This window comes from Cloeon dipterum, chromosome 2 (genome assembly GCF_949628265.1).
Source record: "Cloeon dipterum chromosome 2, ieCloDipt1.1, whole genome shotgun sequence".
NCBI lineage: Eukaryota > Metazoa > Arthropoda > Insecta > Ephemeroptera > Baetidae > Cloeon > Cloeon dipterum.
Window position 1 is genome coordinate 29,307,765 of NC_088787.1, and position 21,315 is coordinate 29,329,079.

Consider the following 21,315-nt stretch of genomic DNA (forward strand, 5'->3'; position numbering starts at 1 on the left):
GAAATGCTGTCGAGCTCGCTCGCTCGCTTCGTGCTGCTAATCCTTCCATTTCGCTTATTTATTCGCTCTCCTTATTTAGGATTTTACTTTTATTTTCCGTTTATTTATGTCGCTTTTCAATTCACGCCTCCTTTTGCCGCCTCTCGCGCGATTGGGAACGCCGGCGAAAAGTGATGATACAACCGCTCACGTCGGGTGATGCTGGATGCCCAATTTCTTTCGCCATGTGATGCAAAATATTTGTGCCGAATCATAGCTAACTTTCTTCTTCGCGTCGCGCATCGTACTTACTTGCGATTGTTTGTTTGAGAAAATTTATGCGCGCAACTTCAAAATGTTTCCCTTAATTTTTAAATTGAGTCGCTGTGGTCTATATTTCATTATCGTTGGCTGAATATAATAATTTTAATGGGAGAATTGGATATTTTCCTGAGTTTCAATGCGAGTCCGTGAAGCAAAAAACAGTAGGTGCCACCGTTAAATTGATTAATTGTTGCTCTTACTGAGTTCAATAAGAAACCGAACGGAAGTCATTATTCAACCCTTAAAACTTGCTCAAATTTTCCCACCGCTCTTGCAGCGTCTTCATTAACAAACATCAATACCTCGTAAACAGGGTTACTCTCCTGACGCCTCAGGGGACCCATCAAAGCTGGAAGTCTGGAAAAGTCTCATCTATTCGTTCCCTCAATTTTTAGACCTAAAAGTTTGAACGACAACACGACAAGCTTCATTGGTTTAATGGCTTTTCTGTATCAACAAAAGATGCAATCTGAAATGTGTTCTTTTTGTCGACTTGGGTCCATTGTCAGGTGTTTCGGGTGGTGACTTCACAATATTTTTTCTTTATTCTATCATGTACACGCTATCTGTAAGCCACCCTCCCTTAGGGTTGCTAGGATTATTTTCATAAATTTCTACTATAGAAGTAAAATTAAAAAAATAGTAAACAGTAAGTTAGAATTCAAGCTAAACTCCAATTTACTTGAAAGGGAATTTATGGAATGAAGAGCAAACAGAGTTAAGTTTAGTTATGGTAATGAGGGAAATAAACTTCTTGATTTAATTAATAAAGTTTCCCCTTTGATATGGCCATTGTTGAAATAATTAATAAAATTGCTAGAACATAATTCAACTATTAGCTCAAATAAATATCTTTTCTCCACTCGTCGCGCAATATTGGGTCTAAAAGGAAAATAAAATTTCATCAAGAAACATATATTATATTTTCATTTTAACAGTTTAAAACGAAAACGATACGACATGAACTCCGTTTTTTAAAAATAAATTGACGCTTAAAGATGGCTGGATTGTGAGTATAAAACAAACTTTATGCTCCTCAAACTTTCAGCATACATTTTCACGCCAGCATTTTGAACCTTTATTTTCCAGTGATTTATGTCCATAGCGCTACCTACATTGTTTTTTTTATAAAAGAGATGAGCCGTGAGGAAGGTGTCACGTCGGCGACCTTATACCGCATTCGCTCTTTGTCCTCCGATGTGAGATTTTTCGAAGCAGCCCTTCTTTTCAGATGAATCTTTTGTGCACCGGCAAATTAAAACCATCATAAATAATATGCATTGTACCTGGGGAAAAAACGGTAATTCTACCCTTATAGGCTGATTTATTCTCCCTGGCAGCACATTTTTACCGTTTTTCATGCATACTGCCACGTTAGCAGAAAACATAAATTTAATAAATTTGTAAGCTTCCCAAACAAATGAGAGAGCGATGAAACGCGATTTCGGCACGTCTAATTGGCGTAATTAGCCCGTGCGTACACTGCATGTTCTGATAATGCCTAGCGAGAAACACGTGCAGTTTTTCTTGTGGCTTAAAATTTCGTTCGACTTGTCTCGTGATCGCAAGGTTGGCTGCGAACTGGAGCAACCGAGACTGCGAAGCTTTTCGTGCTGCCGCGCGTCGAGAACGAAATTCGCCATGCAAAAGCAGAACACGAGAGGTGCAGAATATGGGCAGACACCGTAGACGGAGCACCTCAATGTTTTGCTTCTTTGCTGAACAACATTCCTAAACAGCATCGGAGAGATCTGAGCTGTGTGCGAGTCCCGCTCAGCCAGATTGAGCAGATAACATCGATAATGGGTTCAAGCCAGTTGGCTTCATCCCACTCGCTATAATATAGTAATTATCTCGGATGAACAATCAATCAAACCAAGCGAGGGGACGATTCATAAAACTCGCCGAATAAATTCAACAAGAGGTATAAAAGGTGGCCTAGTTGCATTCGTGATCTGCTCTTCCTTGAGCCTTGATCATGACCCTGTGCAATGAGAACAATACGGCGAATGAGTGACGCTATGGCTCTCTTTCATGCCGTCATTACCATTTACATGCATTTGCTTCAACTGCCCCACATGCACGCGTGCTCGTTGACGGTATTTAATTTTGCCCACATTATAATATAACGCGGGAAGCTTTCTCGCCTGGACGTTAATTGCAAGCACTCTATCTTGCTCATAGCAATTATGTATATTTAGTAGTCAGCAGCATGTATTCATACCGTCATGCGTTCGAATTATTTTCTTTTGATCGCTGTAGCCTCTCAAGATGTAAATCAAGTTCTGCAGCTGAAAATTTTCAATTTAGATTCAAAGATATTGCATATCAGCAGAGCATGAACTATGCCCCATGCATCCCCACATCCAAAACAACAACAAATACCACAAATTTGTTTGGTGGCCGTTGGTTAAAGAGGAAAAAAATCAGCTTATTAGTACAGTGCTCTGCAAAAAATATGTTGTAGACTCAAAATTTAATAGGGATCGAGCATTGAAAAAAAACAGAATATTTAAAAATTGATTTTGAAAAATACGTGTTTAATTTGAGTGATATTTTTTCATTCTCATTATTTATGAGGAGACTTGATCAGCTTTGACATTAAAAAATCCGATATTTGCGATTTGCTGCGCTTTAACTTACACTTCATACCTTAACTCAAATTAATTAATAATTCAACATTTTCTCCTTGTGATCCTATATGATTTATGTCGTTGAAAAGTGTATGAATTCAATAAAACTACTAACGAAGACGTATCCTAAGATTTTCCTAACCAGTTTCACTAAAATTGGGAAAATTGGAGGAGTCCGTTTACTGCTTAAAGAAGCGTACATGTAAATTCTCAATTTCATTATTACTAAAATCTCAAATGCTTTTATTGCCTGGCCGAAAAAAGGAAAATACGTGAGATTGAAACACCATAAAGCTGTTGCGTATATTCTCTGTGTTATCTTTTCTATTGCCCAAACGATTTTGTCTTTCAAACTGCCAGCAGCATTTATAATGAGCGGAAACACACACGAACAGATCACAAAAGCTGAAAATTTCATGAGCGTTAGAATGCGCAAACAAATCTAATGGTTCATTGGAATGTCACGTGTGATCGGTCGTGAGCCTCTATACCTGCATAATGTCCTGCCGAGCAAGAGCCGCGGGCACATTGCAGTGCATGCACCTTGCGCGTTTAATCGTTTTATGCACGTTGGGGTGTCAATAGATTCGAAGATTTTTATTTTGCGCCCCGGCACATGCCTCCGTCCCACCGCCGATTGCTGATGTATGATAATTATGCCATTGCTCCCTTAATTGTTGATTTATTATCCCGAACGATTTGAATACGGTGCATGTGAGTTGCTCTTCAGCCAGCTCACACGTGCAAATACCGTCTTTGAGAACGAATATTAGAATTGAAAACGCGTGCGGCTGCTTGAGCTGAACTTGGGAACTGTGCATCCTGAGCATGATGAACGAAAGGCTTTCACTCTGTGCGATCATACGATTAACGCAAACATTGATTTAATTTTTGATTCCTTGCCTGTGCTGCATGACTTTGACATGAAAATGTTGTTTTACAATATGGCTCGGAATATTTAATGCCTTATGCCAGAATGTTGGAACAGGCTCAGAAGTCAGGTGTTACAAATATAACAATTATTATTCTTGCTCTAGTCAAATACAGTAAAATAATAAATATAGTGTTTACATTTCAAAATGTTTGTGTTGCAAGCATAGTGTTAATGTTTCGCTACATAGAAGTCCTATTTCTTTTGTTTCCTTACAGTAGAAACATACCGTAAAAAAGATTCCTGTTATGCTACTAAAAATGTGTTTAAATTTTTTAATTTTACTATCTTTACTTTCCCTACTGAGCATCATATTTTGTCAACATTATTCACTCTTTACGTGAATTTTATTTATAAATGTATATTTTAAACAATTATTTATTTAGTGCCAATTATTAAATGTATATTTTAAACAGTGGAAAAATTTTCTTGATTTTAAAATATCTAATGAAAAATTAATAAGAAGAGTTAATTAAATTAAACGAAAATGCGTAAATCCGGGAAATGTAAAAAATATTTCTATGAATAAAGTTAAATTTAAAACTTGATCAATTTCTTTGATGGTATTAAGTTTATCATATTACACTTATTTAATTTTCTCTAAAATTTCAAACAAGTTGGCAAACTACCAAGTATTCAAGAAGTGTAAAAGCATGTCTTTGATTTAAGAAAAGAGGTCCAACTTCTGATACTTAAAAAGGACATTTTAATGCAGTAGTAGCTATCACTCACACACATTGAGTCGGATTCTTTCTCCATCTCTGAATGTGCAGAATTCAATTAGCAGAAATGAAAGCAAGCCGGCGTGCATGCGTGCCATAAAAAAGTCGTGAGTGCGGTGCGCGGCGCAGGCAAAAGGTCTTGGTCAAGTGCAAGGCATATGAACGCCGCCGCCGCCGTCGAATAACAACTTGCAGCGCTGCCGAGCTCGCAGGCGGCGCGGGTATCCTTTTTGTGTAGCTCCTATAGCTCTCTCGAATGTGTGTCACTCGCATTGAGGTCAATCGCGACCTGAGGAGGAGGAGGCTCACTCGCTTCTTCGCTCGCTTAATTCCGACTTGTTAACACACACGCTCCTTTAGCAGCAGACCTTTCCTCGAAGACACAGATTTTTGTTCTTTCCGTCCCTTAAACTGGGCGAACTTACGAACTACGAGCAATTTTTCTACTATCAAATCGTGGCTATGCTTGTGGAATTTCGTGAAAAGCAAAATTCCTTTTGTGGAATGCTTCAAAGAAGCTGCTACGATCAATGCAAACGGACTAATACAAATCACACCTTAGAGTATATAAATTCTGGCTTGTGTGATGCGTTTTCCTTGGCAAAGGCAAGAGGACAAGAATGAGTGAAACGTGACCAGCAAGTGGTCAACGCGAGAGTTTCCTATTCTGCTCCACTTGCTCATTCTGCATTATGCTGCGGATATTATTTTGTAGTTATCTCGCCAAAAAGATTAATCACTATTCTCGTTCAACAGCGTGACTGTTTAAAAAGCGTTCAGCATTCAATTATAGTCACATCTTTTTCACATCACATAATTAGAAAAATTCGGTTATCTTGCGTTTGCTCATCTGCTGTCTCTTTTATTATTCATTAAATAATTTTCAGAATTCCAAATGGATTTGGAACTGATCGCATAATACATTATTTGTTAAGATATTACGAGCTCAGCCCATTCTGAGAAGTATATATAAATTATTTATTTCTTCTTTTGTTTTGAAGCAGCAGCGCATAATCCAATTTGTCAGAACAAGTCTCAAAATTATGGAATTTTTCAAATATTCATTTAAATTTTAGTGACACAGATGTTGAAAACGATGCTGGCAAAAACTAGTCAAATTAATGCTCGCAATATACGACAAGGAGGAGGAGAAGAAGTGGAGTCGCGTCATTTTGCACGTGGCGGGCTAGAAAGCGAATGCTCTAATTATCCATCTGTGGTTTGCCGGCACAGTAGCTGCAGTAATAAACGAAGCGAGCACACAAACATTGGACGATGGCACGCAGCGTTGCATATATTTATCGCGCGGAGACTGCGTTTAGTAGTGAAATCTAACAATTATTTCTTCCTTATGCACGTCGCACGAATTTACGTTCCGATACTTCTTCATATTGTGCGCGCTGCAGATGGAACGACCGCATTTTTCAAGCTCCAAAGACTGCGGCCGTGCTTTTTTAATCATGCGATACTACACCTAAAGATGAAAGTGTTTCCTATCCGTTCTACGCGTTTTTTAGAAATGAAAATAAACTCGATGCTGTGTTGTTCTTACCTCAATGGGATTTTGGCAATTAATATATTAATAATATAATATTGAAAAGAAAATGCCAATAATTGTCTCGCTCACTCTGATTTTTTATATAAAAAGGTTTCTCTTCGTATTCAACTTAATTTCAAATAAATTTACGTGTTGCATCCTGCGGTTGAGTGTTCAAATCTTCTTATCGCATATCGCATCCAAAAACGTGACTTGCGAGCAACAAAACAATTTATCTGACGGTACAATTCAATACAATTCTGAAGAACAATGCAGCGCCACACGCACGTTTCACAGATTAATACACACGTTCAATTAGACACAGGAGGTGTCTGGTAAATGCGCTAAATTCAGCTGCAGCGTGCGCGTCTTGTCATGTCACGCACACACATTGTAGTTTGTGTGTGCGCGCTTCGTTCAGACGGGGCATGAATGAGACTCTCCTTGTCGTTGTGTTTTCATTCTGTAAACACAAATAATGAATACTCCGCTTTCCAGTCAAGGAGCAAGGCCGAGGTCAAATGATAAACCCCTTTTCCAAAGACAAAATATATAATACCGCCTCATCTCGCAGGATTTTGTTCGTGCGTTAAAATCTCCTTCTCGCTCATCGTAAACTCTATTTATTTGTTTTTGCCGACTGAATAGAATATTGACAGAGCGAGGAAATGCTTTTTTTAATATCAGACCTAACAAAGGAAAATGGTTATTTAAAGAGATCCCCTGTTACACGGTCAAGGTAGTATGTGTCATGCTTTCTTCTTCGATTTTAAAGTAGGTTTTCAAGGCGTGATAAGTTCGTTTTTTTACTCTGGCACATCTGAGAGAGTAAAAAGGGTGTTTCCTGAACAAATAAAAATACCTAACTATAGTATTCCGTTAATGTTTGGCAGTGCCATTCTTTTTTCTGGCTTCCTGAACTTCTTTATTCTTGATAAATTTTCAATCAATTTTCTTCAATTGTGATATTTTTGCTTCCAGAGTAGGAAAAATTTCGACAGGTCAAATATTTTAATGGCAATCATTACAGAAAATCAACAAACGATACTATTTAAAAAAAAATTGTTAAAGGTGCAGAAACAATGCCAGAAATGGACTGAAATTTCAGCGAAAATACATTATCACCGAATTTGGTGACGAAACACACAATCTGTTACTGCATGATCATGACCCTCGTATTTCTATAGAAGGGCATTTTAAATTTGTATTCCTCATTTTTTCTGGAGTTTGAGACATCTGTCTAAAACCTCTCCCATGCAGCTCATTGTCAGCAGTTTTCATCTGAGTCATTCTAACACTATGGGAATCATGATCAGGAATAGAAAGTGGACCATGAACAGGAACTGCGGGATTCCCGTCCCTGAGGGTTTCCCTGACAATGAGAGACGGGATAAATGTTGTATTTCGAGACAGGGTGAATCTGCAGCGGGACGAGGGACAGTTTTATCGACAGCAATGGCAGCATTAAAAGCCTTTGAGGTTTTCAGCTTTTCGCGGCAACTTGTGATTATATGGTTCGCAAAAACTTAATTGTTCCATGGTTGCGGAAATAAAATGAAAATTTGAAAAAAAATCAGTTTTCAGTTTTACAATTTACATGCGATTGATATTATTCTTACTGACAAAATGGCTAATTTTAAAAGTTAAGCATAATTTAAAAAGTTACGAATCTGGTAAGGGGTCGAGAGGGGGGACTAAACAGGGACAAGATAAAGAGCTAACAGGGACAGGGATAGGATCAAAAACCCTCTTTAATCAGGAATTGATTTGTGAAAAAGTTCCCTTTTCATTATTTGACCTCGCTTAAAATGGATTCTAACTCATTATTGTATTTTAATACCATAGTCCAAAATATGCCCCCTGAAGGCGTTTAACTCTGCATTCCAAATAACGATTTAATTATGTACAATGGCCGAGGGGATAGAGCCCGTTCTGCTCTAGAAGCAACACAAGTGAGATTCCAGCTGATCGAACGGTCCCAGTCAGCTCCGACGATAAATAACGTCCAGCACAAGATGCTGTAAACGTATGGTTGCAATTGTCTGTACTATATACGCGGCCGATCGCGATAGCGCTGGCGCGGGTCGCTAAAAGCTTGAGGTGGTCGAACCACGCCCGCCCTCGCAGCAGCCTCGCCCTTGTCGCTTTTAACACGGTCACCACAATGGAACTGGAGCACTCACTCGACCGACCAACCGGCCAGATCGTGTTTAGCAATAATTCTAACTGTGCGAATCGCCCCCGATGCGAATACCACACCTTGTTCAGTTTTTTCTTGCACCAATATCATGCAAATATGGGGGCGCATAGTCAGAAATCATCGACGGGAATATAATGTTAATGGATGTAGACTCTTAAAAACTGTACTCCATGGATTAAATTTTCTGAGCGGGTCAATAAAATTCAGGGATTAAATATTAACTTTTATTAGCGTGACTAAAATGGGAAATTATTGTATGCATACCGCGATTTAAAAAATATAATTTCGCTGTGTTTAAATTTAGCAATTTCAGTTAACAGACACAGATATTTTTCCCTTCTTTTACCACACAAATTAATAATGCTCCCACATTTATCTTACAACACTCAAATTTCCGACTAAGAGACTAGAAAAATCTTCCGTGTAAATATTTTTTTCTGTGATGGTCGTGATTGAAAAAGGCCTGCTTAAAGTACCCGCCACTGTATCTCCGCGAAGAACGTTACAAGGAAGTAACAAAAAACGATCTCTAAAGAAGTTTGCTCGATCATATTGCGCCGCGTATTACCGCAGTGGCTGCCCGAAGCTGCAGGTGTAATAGCAGATTCCGGACTTGCTTGCTGCTGAAGCCCTAGTTCTGATTCGGCCCCGTAATCTGTGAGCCGGCTTTTGTTCGCCAGACACGGACGGACCTGCTTTACATAAATATATTTCACTCAAAAAGCGGCAAACACGTGCACGCTCTGAGTGTGTGCGCCGCAGCTCTATTTGACTTTTAAGCGGCACACTCTCAGTCTGGCAGGTCTGCACGAGGCCATCATTTTTCACAGCTCGAGCCCACTCCTGATTGATTTGTCCTCTGTTTATTGAGGGTTTCATTTCTGAATGAATTACAAATTTTAGCTGTTATTTATTTATCAGGCGTAAATGTCAAATACTAAAAAATCACTGACTTACAAATATTAAGTTCAATAAACCAGCAATTTAATTTCCGAATCGTGCAATCCTCATTATCAATGGATTTTAATGCAATTGAGTAAATACAAATTATTAACGAATTAAGGCTTAGGGATGTTTTAAGAAGCAACCAACACAAACGGAAAGCTGTGGCAAATGGGAAACGTGATGCTTGCGTTTAATGCGAAAATATGAATTAATGTGTCTTCTTGGAGAGTGTGCGACTCGTGAGATTCTCGTTTTGATCACATTCTTTATGGAAGGGAATCAAAGCAGACAAAGACACGTGAGAGACTCTTGAAAAAGACAATGCATTTCTCCTCAGTGAACTGCAACGAGACCAAACCGGAGTTTTAAACTATAACCTGTATTTTGCAATTAAATTATTTCTCAAACTCACTCCACTTTTCTCGCGGAAAACGTGCTCGAATTTATAGAGAGCCTGATTTTTTTATTATGCGGAAAGTAAAACAAAAAAATGAAAGTTTGCAACACGCTCTTCATTTTCAAAATTCGTGCAAACGTGCTATTCGGGTCACACGTTACATAATGTGACTTTGTCGCTGCGGCGCGTGATCGTCGGGCAAGTTCAAGGGTTTGACACATGAAAAGCGATTTGCATCCGCCGGCGTCGGCTGCGTTATTACACAATGTAATTCGCTCGCATGCAAGAACAGGCTCTTCCATTTGGTATTTAAATGCACTGTCGCCTACCTGCGCAACTGGACTCGAACAGAATTGGCCAACGCACGTATTTTAAAAATATGTATATATTGGTTTTATTCATCGGCATCAGACCGTAGTCATTTGCCTGTATACGGTTTGAAAATTCTTCCAAGAGCTTTTTCGAGAGTTTAAGAAGACCTCAAAGACCGACTGAGTTTAGTTTTTTAATTTAAATACTTTTTTTAATTTTGTGAGTAATTTTCTTTGATAATTGGGAAAATTTGCAGCTTTTTTAGTGGTTATTGATACTTGTACTCTTATCTAAACCACAGGAGCAGGCCGAGTTTATTAATACAAAGGTAACTGTAATTTTTAATACTCGCTACAAACTAAAAATTATAGGTCGGCTAAGAGTAAATATTGAAAAGATAAGAAGTCCAAATTTCACATCAAACAAAAAAGAGTGCCCAGGAAAAGCAATTAAATTAAAAGGGGATAAGTTAGAGTTTGTTTTTTCTTAATCGTTTCTTAATTTGTGACAGCGGATTGTGAAATCCTGGATATTGGTTTCTTAATCTTTCTTACAAAAGATTTTTATGTAACATTATGTTACTTTGTACTTTTTACGAATTTTGGCGACCATCAATATTTTGTCTCTTGAGCCGACATTAATTGACAATATTTCGTCAGGGGTGATTGAGGAAATTGGTTTTGACCTAAGCCGTGTGGCGCTGGAGCGAACGACTTCCTGAACAGAGCATTGCACCGTGTGCAACGACTATTTTGTCACTCGAAGAATCAGTCAGTGGGTTCTGGCGGTGCTCGGCTCGGCTCGCTCGTTCACTGGCGGGCTGCTCTCGTGCTATAGCAGTCGTCCTGCGGTTGGACACAGCAGTTGCATTGTTGCAGAGTTAGAAAGTGGAACCGGCTGGCAATTTAGCCGCGGCGCACTTGCATTTTTTTCCGCTGCCAACTCGCGGCAATTTCGTGCGCTTGTGAACATTCGAGCAAAAAGAATTCCCACATACCTTTCCTTTCATATTATCTTGCACTAGTTTATAGCCTGCTAGAAAACGAAACAAAGATATTTTTTGTCGATTGGAATTATTTGAATAAATCTGGAAGCGTTTTGTGCAATTTGAATGCGCGGCGTTTGGAGTTTGAAGCATTAAGTGGAGGCGGATGTAACTCGATCTGTCTCGGAATTGATTTACAGCCGCGCATTAGCACCGTTGGCTCAGAGCGATAATTGCTCCAGGTTGAGATCTTAGATTGAGGTGTTTGGATGGATCGTAAACTCGTTCGCAACTCGGAACACACGTAGCCGTTTTCATGACACCTGTTATTCTTTTTGCATTGTTTGTTCTTTAGCTGTCAAATGAGCTCGAGTTCTCGCTTTTCTACGATTATTTGGATGTTGAAAGTAAAGTGGAAAAAAGGCAAAAGATTTGCAGGTTAAGCTGGCTAGTTAAATCCAAGATCCAGAATCCAGAACGCAGCTGGATCATATAACCGTTAATCTTTAATACGCTGTAATTCAGTTCATGTTGAAGTAAATTTTCCTGTGAATCTGTGGAAAAATCAAATTATTGCTCAGAAATTTTATTTTTTAGTTATAATTAAGGCCAACCTCGTGTCTGTGGTCCCTTGATAAAAAAATATAATCCTTTCCTCTTCAGCAATAATAGCAGATCAAGTCATCCCGAGGGAAAAATTTCACTCAAGGTTGGTTGCATTCTTAAATTGACAAGAAAATAAAATACAAGATTTCAGAGTTTTAACTCGACCGTTTCTTGCTTTTAAATCTTCATATATTTAATGTATTTTTATTTTGTTGACCATTGTAAGAATAAACAAGAATATATACCAGTTTTGATGAATCCTGTCTATTTCATAAGATAAAAAAATTTCACAGTAATAATACAACAAGCATTACAATGCATCTATTTCATGAGTATGCCAGATCCACAAGACCAGATGAACAGAAAAATATTCTTCGTCATACAGGTATTCATACAGGTTAACAAGGTATTATGGATGCCTTTTAGATCTGGATTAATTCCCTTGGCTCGAACCATTTGGTTGAGGGAAGAATATTTGGGAGAATTAAGAAGGTTGAAATGATGAAGACCGCTGAATTCAGATTGACGAATTTTGTTGGTGTATTAGTTACAGTTGGAAATCCGATCGGATGCTTAATCAAATACAAGAACTGAAATTGTTTTACAATAATAAGTGATAAATTCTTTTGCTAACTGACGGTTGGACTCACCCCTTTGAATCGGGTTCTGCACTATTAAACGAATCACGTCAGCACCGTGTGGCTGACGAACGAAAACTGAATTCTTATTTTAAAATCATCTTTCTGCTGTTAAACAATAATGCAAAATTACAATAATTCAAACCGCCGACAATTGTTGGCTTCCAACAAAAAGCAAGACCGCGTTGTTGTACCGCTACAAATATAAGTGACACTGACAAAAGGTTCACAGGTTCGAAATAGGGGAAGTACAGTGGCACGACAGGTGTACTACACAGTATTGTAACAAATAATGTTGGGAGTTGCTCTATTCAAGGACAGCAATTTATCCTTTTCAGCTTGTTTTTTTCTCGCTTCAAAAAGGAGATCGCTATAGGATGACTATGCCGCCGCATCCAGAACTAATTTTTTCCAAGATTATTTTCCTGCCACGATATTTTGCCAACCAATCACATGATCTTTTTCTTAGCAAACCACACCAATTTAAAACCATTATTTACTCTCCATAATCATTCACTATGTTTTTCGCGTTTAACCTCTTGTGTTTGTCCAATCTAAACAGCACTACTTGCCGCATAAAACGATTATTAATCTACACGGTATTGATTTAAAGAAAACGTAAAAAAACTCTGAAATCAATTATTTTCCTGTCAGGAGGTTTTACCATTATTGATATTTAATAAAGTTTTAGCTTGGACCAGCTGGGGTTTGCAAAACGCTTCACCTCTTTTAATTTCCCCCTTTGAATGTTCTGCCTGATTTATATAATTTCACGGTGCTTGGTTGCAACTGAAATCCAAAGTCTTGAAAGCACAATTTTGATTTAATCCACCGACAAATTACTCTTCCAGCTCCTAACTTAACTGCTTTGTGTGTGGTGAAACACGGCTAAAAGCATCTTGGCGATCAAGTTTTAATTCTTCCGGCGAGCCAGGCAATTACGGTGTGCGCTCGTTTTGATTCGCGCAGGTGGCGTGGGCCTTTTCTTCTCCTTGGGCCACATCCTTGTTGCTCTCGAGGGGTGTGTCCTCTTGTTGGCGCTCGTTCGATATCGAAACTAGCCTCTTTGTGTGTATAAATACACAGAGCGAGTGATAACTAGATGCAGGCATTTGCTTCAAGAGCGGGGATCACCATTGCTCTGGCCAAATGTGGAGCAGTGGCCCACTTTGCGCGGCTCTTGCGCGATCGTGGCAAAGATCCGCCACGAGAGCGTGCTTATTCGCCTGCCCGTGCACTCGGCAAATAAAATCCAATTCAATTATTTGTATGTGCTGTGCACGCCATGCCGCACTCTCGTCGGCGCTTTTTTTTCGCCAGTTCCGAGAGTCAGGTGCGTGCCATCGGTATCCTCACTTTCAATTATTGCTTAGATGCGTTTTCTCATAACACAAACTTGCGAGCATCAAAGTCTCCCCTGATGAAAAGAGGGAAATGCGTCCTTTTGTGCTCACAAGAATATGGAATTTAATATGGAACATAAATATTTCTTACAAATCAATTTCTTAATATTGCTTTCTGCTTTGTCGAGGAAAAAATTTACGTGAATTTTATTTTTTTGGACAGAAGATCCTATTAAGTTTTGTTCGAGGCACTGAAACTTTCACTTTTTTATCTATTGGAAGTAAATAATTTAGAATTTAAAAATTGTGGCTTCCGTGGGAAAAAATTCTTTTACAACGCGCACATATTTAACTTTTTTCTGGACTTCTCTTCTAACGGTAGTTGTCCTGCCTTCAAAACAAGCAAAAAACGAGTGTTTTCATGTTTTGATCAGTTTCAACCAGCGCGCGCTTCACACATCAAGCTAGAAAGTTTAGGTTATTGTTGTAAAAACGCTTTAAAATATAAAATCTGTGACTTCAACAATTATTGAACCATGACTATTTTTTAAGCCGAAATGAAATTCTGACTGCTCAAAGTTGATTTTTTGTGGTTGTAACTCTAAACTACGTGCAGCAGTAGGGTTCAAAAGTGGTTGGCTGCATGCGGTGTGCAGATGACCAGATAAAAAACGAACAAAAGACGCATGTATATATAGCCTTGACCTAGTCCGTCCTTCAACAAGAGAATATCAAGGATGCTGCAGCCTCGCATCCTATGTTTGCCTTCAAAATGTACCATTTCCCGGGAAATTTCTCCGCGTGACATCTGCGCTGTCGCAGCAGGAAATCAAGAAACGCAAAGAAAGGTTTAAGTAAGAGCGCTTAATCGGATCCTTTTCCTGCGTTCGATCGGCAAACATCCCTTTCTCTGCTCTGCGTGCACTTTATTTGCGGGACCCGTCTGACGAAATTCGAGCCTCCTGACCTATATTTACTTCATCCAACCCGTGTTGCGTCTCGTGCAAACTGGAGTCGCATTTCATGAAAAGAACGATCGAGTGCAATAAATAGTAAAAGAGGACAAAAAAGACACAAAGCAAGCGTTGTGGCGGGGGCGCACATAAGCAATTAAATTGCCCCTAGAGGGGTTCCACATGGGCAATAGCTTCATAAATCCCGTGAGCACGCCTTTGTTAGTGTTTTTTTACCTGTCTCGGCATGAGTGGCGCTCATCGTCCTAGGAAGCTTGACACCAACCACCATTTTGCTCTTACTGTATTCACAAGAGTCGGCGATTTTTGTCTCTTCTGCTTGAAGTCGATGGTTAAACATTAAATAAAAAAATTAAAAGTCCCAATAAAGTAAGTTTACCTGGGCAACTGAATCAAATTCATTATCTACAAAAGCAAATAAAAGATGAAAAACGGACATGGCAAGCATGAATTGCTTGAAAATGGATTTATAATTGCATATACAACGCTCCGCTTCCAACTAAATCTGTAAGCAACACTGACGCGACTAGAGAAAGTTAATTTAGTAATTGACTTAATTAACGGTTTAAATGCACCAATAGGGTGATCGCGCGCAGGGAGATGATTTATTGTGTTGGATAGCATCAGCAACTGCGATTTAAACTATATTTATTCCACGACGAATCATTTTCTTTCTGTCGCAGGTTTTTTAAAAGCTCTGTATTTTTAGTAGCTTATATTTCTTGTAAATTAATTTAATTTTGTTCGCTTTTTGCTTTTCTCATCCCTCAGAACACTTGCCTTGAAATATGATATTTTTGATGAAGCTGTCCCACGAAAATTACTTAACTGCCATAATTACGGCATATCTAATTATTAGTGTTTGCAAGGGTTGACGTTTGATTTATTTTTAAGTGCATTCGAAAAGTTGCTTCATTTAAAATTGCATTTTCCATTAAAATTTATTTTCTTGGTCCTGATATGAAGATGCATGGAAAAGTTTGTAACAAGCAATAAATTACTCACTTACAACGCTAATAACTCTAAATTTAAAAATACTGTCGCAAAGGTATTTTTTATTATTAATTGAAGTTATTTAAACACAGTGAATGGATTTTTCCACAGAAATGTGCATCAATATCAGGACTAAAATGATGTATGTGATGAATGCTGACTTCGCGTCAGCTGGCGCGTTTCACGTGAAAATTTCTTTCCCTCCCTGTGCTTCATCCTCTCATGATCAGTTGCTGTGTGATCGCAATGATCTTTGCCTGGGAAGGTCATTTAATTCCAAAGTTTCTTTTTGTTGTCTCGCATATATACCTGCGATCAAAATAGTAATTCTTCTTTTTCCTCTTTCAAATGCGGCAGCATCTCTAAAAATCGGATCGTCAACTTGTTTGTATTATGCTTATGGGCATGCAACTTTCTCGCGTCAACATCTTCTGCCGTGTGCGTAGATAATTAAAGCAACAGCAGTTCAGATGTGCTTGCACAGAAAGAACCAGTCTGGAGGAAAAATTCCTGCTTTGTTCCTCTATTATCGAGTGAACAACGCACTCGTTGCAGCTGCTTGGACGATTACGAAGTCAATGATCTCACCAAAACTATTCTTTTTTACAAACAAAATTGTGCCTCGATTTTTAAGACCTCGTTTTATTTATTACTAATCTGAATATAAATTAAGGGTTATTTTTAAATTTATAGTGAATCACAATTTTAGATAGGTTCCAATTAAATATACATAATATATTACTTGCTTATCCCAAATATTTGGGATAGCCTATTTCGGAAGCATTTATTTCTTAAACAAATTAAGTAATGAGTAAGTAGTAAGTAATTGTGTAGAGGACTTGCAAAACGTCTTGAAAACTTGAATATTGTCTCCCCATTAAAGTGTGACATGTATATTGAATTTTTGACAAGGTCGCGTTTCCATTATTTCTTATCTCACGCAAAGCAACTATCACAGTCACCTAATTATTTTTATACTGAACTTTTCCCCATATGTTCACAACTCAGGTAGGAAGTTGTATTATGTGGAAATTTTATATTTTTATTTCGTAAGGTTAAAAGCTACAAATATTTTCACTTTATAAATCTTGCGTTGAGTTTTAGAACTATCAAAAATTAGTGTCATCAATTTGATTTAGATCAGAGCATGAATTAATTCTATTTAAATAAAAGGCACAATATAATAATCTTTTGATGGATTTTTTATTTAGAAAATGCCTATTATTGCTGCAAAACGTTTTTCAGGACCGAGAGTGACTTGCTGACAATGAGTTAAGAAATAAAAAATTAATTCCTTTTATTTGCATTTTCCAAGGTTGAGGCGACATCTGAATTTACAAATAAATAATGTCTTATCCAAATCAAACGCGAGCAACTGGCAAAAAGGTCTGCAACAGTTATGAAAATATTAAGTCAAAAAAGAAAAGAAAGAGTTCTAAGCCGGCTGGAGAGGCAACATTTTCTGCAGTGTTTGTTTTGAAGGAACAGTATTATACTGGTGATGCGCGAGGCCTAACGGGCCGCAAGAGCGGTGGAATATAATTAAACTTATTCAATTTTCCGCCCATCGTGACGTGGGGTAGTCATTTTTTAAATTATTATTCAACTATGCGTCTTCTTTCTATAAATTTTAATGTTTCAACACATCATCAGCTGTGTGGGAGACATCAACAGGCGCAATTTCTGCTCGCAGGTGGTGTGTTAAGGGTTTGGATCTATCTAGGTTGCGGGCGGTCGCATCGAGAAAAAGCAATATCATGGGTTGAAGTCTATAGCATCTGTCCAGAACGTATTGGAGAGCATCTTTCTCCTCTCTCCTTGTTCGGGCCTTCCAGCTACAAGCAACCCCTATTGTTTGTGCGATGCGCAACTTCACCACGAGGAAGAAAGGAGAGAAAAAAATATTTTTACCCTGTGCGGTGGCGTTGTGAATGGGCAGGCAATAAGATTTTCCGAGCTCAAATGCGGCAAAAGTGGGGGGGCCCACAGGCACGCATGTATTCAGACTGCTGCTGCACACAGGCGCTGACTGAGCTCGGTAAAACTAGGTTAGTAGTTGTGTAGAGGAGGCAGAGTGGTATGCGCGCCTCCTCGACAGGCAAGACCCGTTCGCCAGTCAGCTCATCCACTTCCTCCTGGTGAGACCGTGCGGCTTGACCCTCGTGCACAAGCCGCTGGCTGTGTTTATTTTGCCGACTCGATTGTGGTGCCCAGTGATCGTCGGGCCGGTGCAAAAAAGACCTCTGGATTAGTGTTAACCTCCGCCAATTTGGATCTCTCTCTCGCTCACACTGTCTTTGTGCAATTTTGGATAACCCTCCATCGGAACACGTGAGTGTGCTCTCGCCCGTTCGGCCCGACACGGCCGAATTTCCTATTTCATTGCTCCTCTTTTGCCTACCCGAAAACGAGTGCTGTTGCGATTTTCCGATGCGTAATGAGCGCAAACAGCGCGCCTATATTTGACGCTCAGGAAATCGACTCCTAAGACTAGACCATGGCGATACAACGAAGGTAAAGATAGTTCGTGCCAAAAAACGTTTCCACTCATTTTCTGAGTAAGCTTTTCCTGGTTATTCGATTCACTAATTAATTTCCGTTGACCGTACAATCAAATTTATTTTTACTACCCTTAATTTGCGTTCTATGAGAATTAAAAACTCGAGGAAATTTTAACGCGTGATATCTTTTTTATTTTCAATATTTGAATTCACGTGCTGGCAAGACCTGCAGTTAGCCTGTCGCTATCCATGCATGCGCGTTTTTTCCGCGATATTGTAGCGTTACAATCTTACTCAGAAAATGCACGCGACTTCCAACCTTTCCATCCTGCGGCGGCCGCGATGCACGCCAAAATGAGACTGGCAGTGTTGTCGCGTTGCTACTGCCGGACTAAAGAGACAAAAATCTTCCTTCTCTATCGCTACTTTCAAAAAGGGTCATCCGCTGACACATCCTGGATTTAAGGTTGAAAAATCTCTTCTTTGCTCCTTTGTGTACTCTCACGATTTATCCAGAAGCTAACCAACTTGAAGTGATGGGTTGAAATCAATTACTCAGTCAGCGCGACAGCAAGTTAGTCACCGAGCGCGAGCAGGAAATAATTCACTGAAATCTGGAACAAGAAACGGTTAGAATCACTCTCGATTGTGTCACTCTGGCAGTCCGATGCAGATTCATTCCCGGATTAAACTTGCTAAGGAAAATAAAATGGGCTCAAGGGCCAGGTTTGAAATGTGGCCGCTCAGGAAATACCAAGTGATTAAATGTATTTTTCCTCGCCAGTTTATTGAGATTTATTTTTTTAATATTTTGACTGCGTTTAATGTTTCTATGAGGGAAATTTTACCTGAGAAAATTCTTTGACCGCAAGACTAAAAAAAATTTCTTGAAAAGCATTGTGTTTGGCATCTTTCAAGATTTAAGAATTACTTCGGTCATGACCAAGCAAATTGTTATTCAATGCTGGTCTAGAATTTTAGGGGGAAAGGGGTAAAATCTTAAAGTGTTAAGTATCCATCGATCACGTCTCTATTGACGTGGGAAACGTTGCCCACGTGGACCCTTGTCTTGAAAGGGATCAAAGGATGTTGATTTATTGACGCTGCACATGTGCTTTTTCCCTCTTCAGCTCGTTTTTCAAAGTTACAATAATAGTATCAAACTTGCAGACACCATACCAAATCGTGACAAAGTGACAAATTAATCCTGAGAAAAACAAGAACATGAGCTCCAATCTGGCGTGACACAGTTGCAGAAATATCGCCGCGATATTTCGCACGCAGACACAGGTGGGAAGTGCGCGGAAAAGGTGCTATGGAAAGCAAAAGTACATGTGCAGTTAATTTGCATAGAGCGCTGATAATAAATAGCGCGCGGGCAACCTGAATTGCACTTGATGCGCGCTTTACTTTACTATGGGAGGCAGGCTGTGCGTGCATAACGGGATATCCGTGCTCGCCTCGTTAATAAACTGCTGCTGGTGGACTTTATAATGCACACGTCTAGCCGTGTACGTTTATTTTATGTATTATGGCCGTGATTATCGTGGCTAGAATGAGAGGATGCGTTTATAGGTCAGCGGCACGCACGCCGGCCGAGCGCGCGCGTATTTGTATTTTCAATTTAAAGGAGAGGAAAATAGTATGGGAAAGAAAATCGAGAGATGCCTATCCGACTTCCTCTCTTTCTCCCTTCGTTGGCCATTTAGCGCAGTCGGCGACGTACGGAGGACGCACGAACGAACGAAAACCCGACCTTGCTGCCTCGGGATCAATTAATAAAATTAATATCTCGACTGCCCTGATTTGTGACTGATTTTGACGCGAAATTGATGAAACCTTCTGCTGCTGCTGGTTTTCAATCTGATGCTTTCGGCTTGATATGAAAAGTGTTATGGTGCGGGCCCAGCCAGCACTTTTATTTCAGGGAACAGTTACTACTGCAATGTTAGAACACACTTGGAAAATAATGGAGGTGGTTGGGGCTCGTACAAAGCCTAGCTGTGTGCTGAAGGAAAATAGGACACCCGCGGCCCGTGTGTTTTCGACTTGTTTTATCAATGGGTTGGCTGGCTGGCTGCTTTACTTCCTTGCCTCAAGAGCGCACTCGCTGATAGCCGATAGCAAATATGAAGCCGAAAATTTGGGTTATGAGGCGGAAATTGATTGAAGAGCTTGGAAAACAGCCGTCGTGAAAAAAACTAGCGTTTGGCAGAAGAGTGTGGCCTTGCTTGGACACAAATTGTCGCCACTTTGGTTCGACTGAAACGAAAGGCTCTATTTTGCTGTCACTAAATTTTCCCTGGGGCGTCGTAACTTATCCTGGGAAGAAAAGTTGGGTCCTTGGGATGGGGGGTGGAAAACAAAAGAATTTCCTTGTGCGTTCCCTTGCGAAGCCAATGGATGAAAACAAGAGTGTTGTAAAATGTGAAACCCCACTGGCGTTTGGGCTTTGAACCCTGTGACTTCCGAGAACTCATTTCCCTTTTCGCTGGGCGACTTCTTTGTCCTAGCAACACATGGGAAAATAGAACGAAAATAAAAGTGTCGGGAAACACATGTTGCACTGACGGCCGGAAAAAGTCTTTTACAGAGCCAAATGGGACCAGGCAGCGATGAAATTGTCCGATAAGGATAAATTGGCAGCTTTTATCTCTGGTTCGGCTTTAATAACACGGCTCGTGGCACGCTGACCGCCTTATCACACGCGAAATTAATAAAACGCCTTCGCGCCAGATCCGATCGTGAATCGGCGTTTTTCACCTAATGGCTCCTCAAAGCACGAAATGCATTTCGGGATTGAACCCGACCCGCCCTGGAGTGTGAAAATTAAGGTCATGATTCGGAGAGAAAAAAACACTCGGCAAAATTTAATTATATTGCGTCCCAGCTAGGCGGATTGATCGTCTCGAATTGAGAGTGGTCCAAAATCGTGGCGCGGGCTATAAAGGGAAGTGCATTTCCAATTCAGCATGGCGCTGTGCAAATCACGTTTGACGCCGATGAAGAGGACGACGCGAGTTAGCACGGCGGAGGTGATCTTGTGGACGCCTCAATAAATTTACATGCGCTTAAAAGTTGGTTTACCCGAGCAAGGCGTTGAACCTGCTCGCTCGCTCGCTCAGAAAACGTTGATGTGTTGTCGATCGAGATTAAATACGCGTTGAACACAACACACACTCGCACTGGAGGAAACGGGTCAACAGCCCTCGATCCAACACATTTCGGCGGCTGCATCCGCGAATGTCAGCTAGCCCGTGACATTTGCACAAGGTCGCGCCGATTTGCATTCCTA

At 39.8% G+C, this 21,315-nt stretch overlaps 1 protein-coding gene across 3 annotated transcripts in view; it reads left to right on the forward strand.

Annotated features, from left to right (window-relative positions):
• The window catches only part of CAHbeta (carbonic anhydrase beta), a 34,399-nt gene that overhangs the window by 6,280 nt on the left and 6,804 nt on the right, over positions 1-21,315 (forward strand). Inside the window, exon 1 of one of the 3 annotated variants that reach the window (XM_065479217.1) lies at positions 17,601-17,850. The exons of 1 other annotated variant lie outside the window; for it this stretch is intronic. The gene's annotated coding sequence lies outside the window, so the exon portion shown is untranslated. One more of the 3 variants, XM_065479218.1, reaches the window with a different exon arrangement.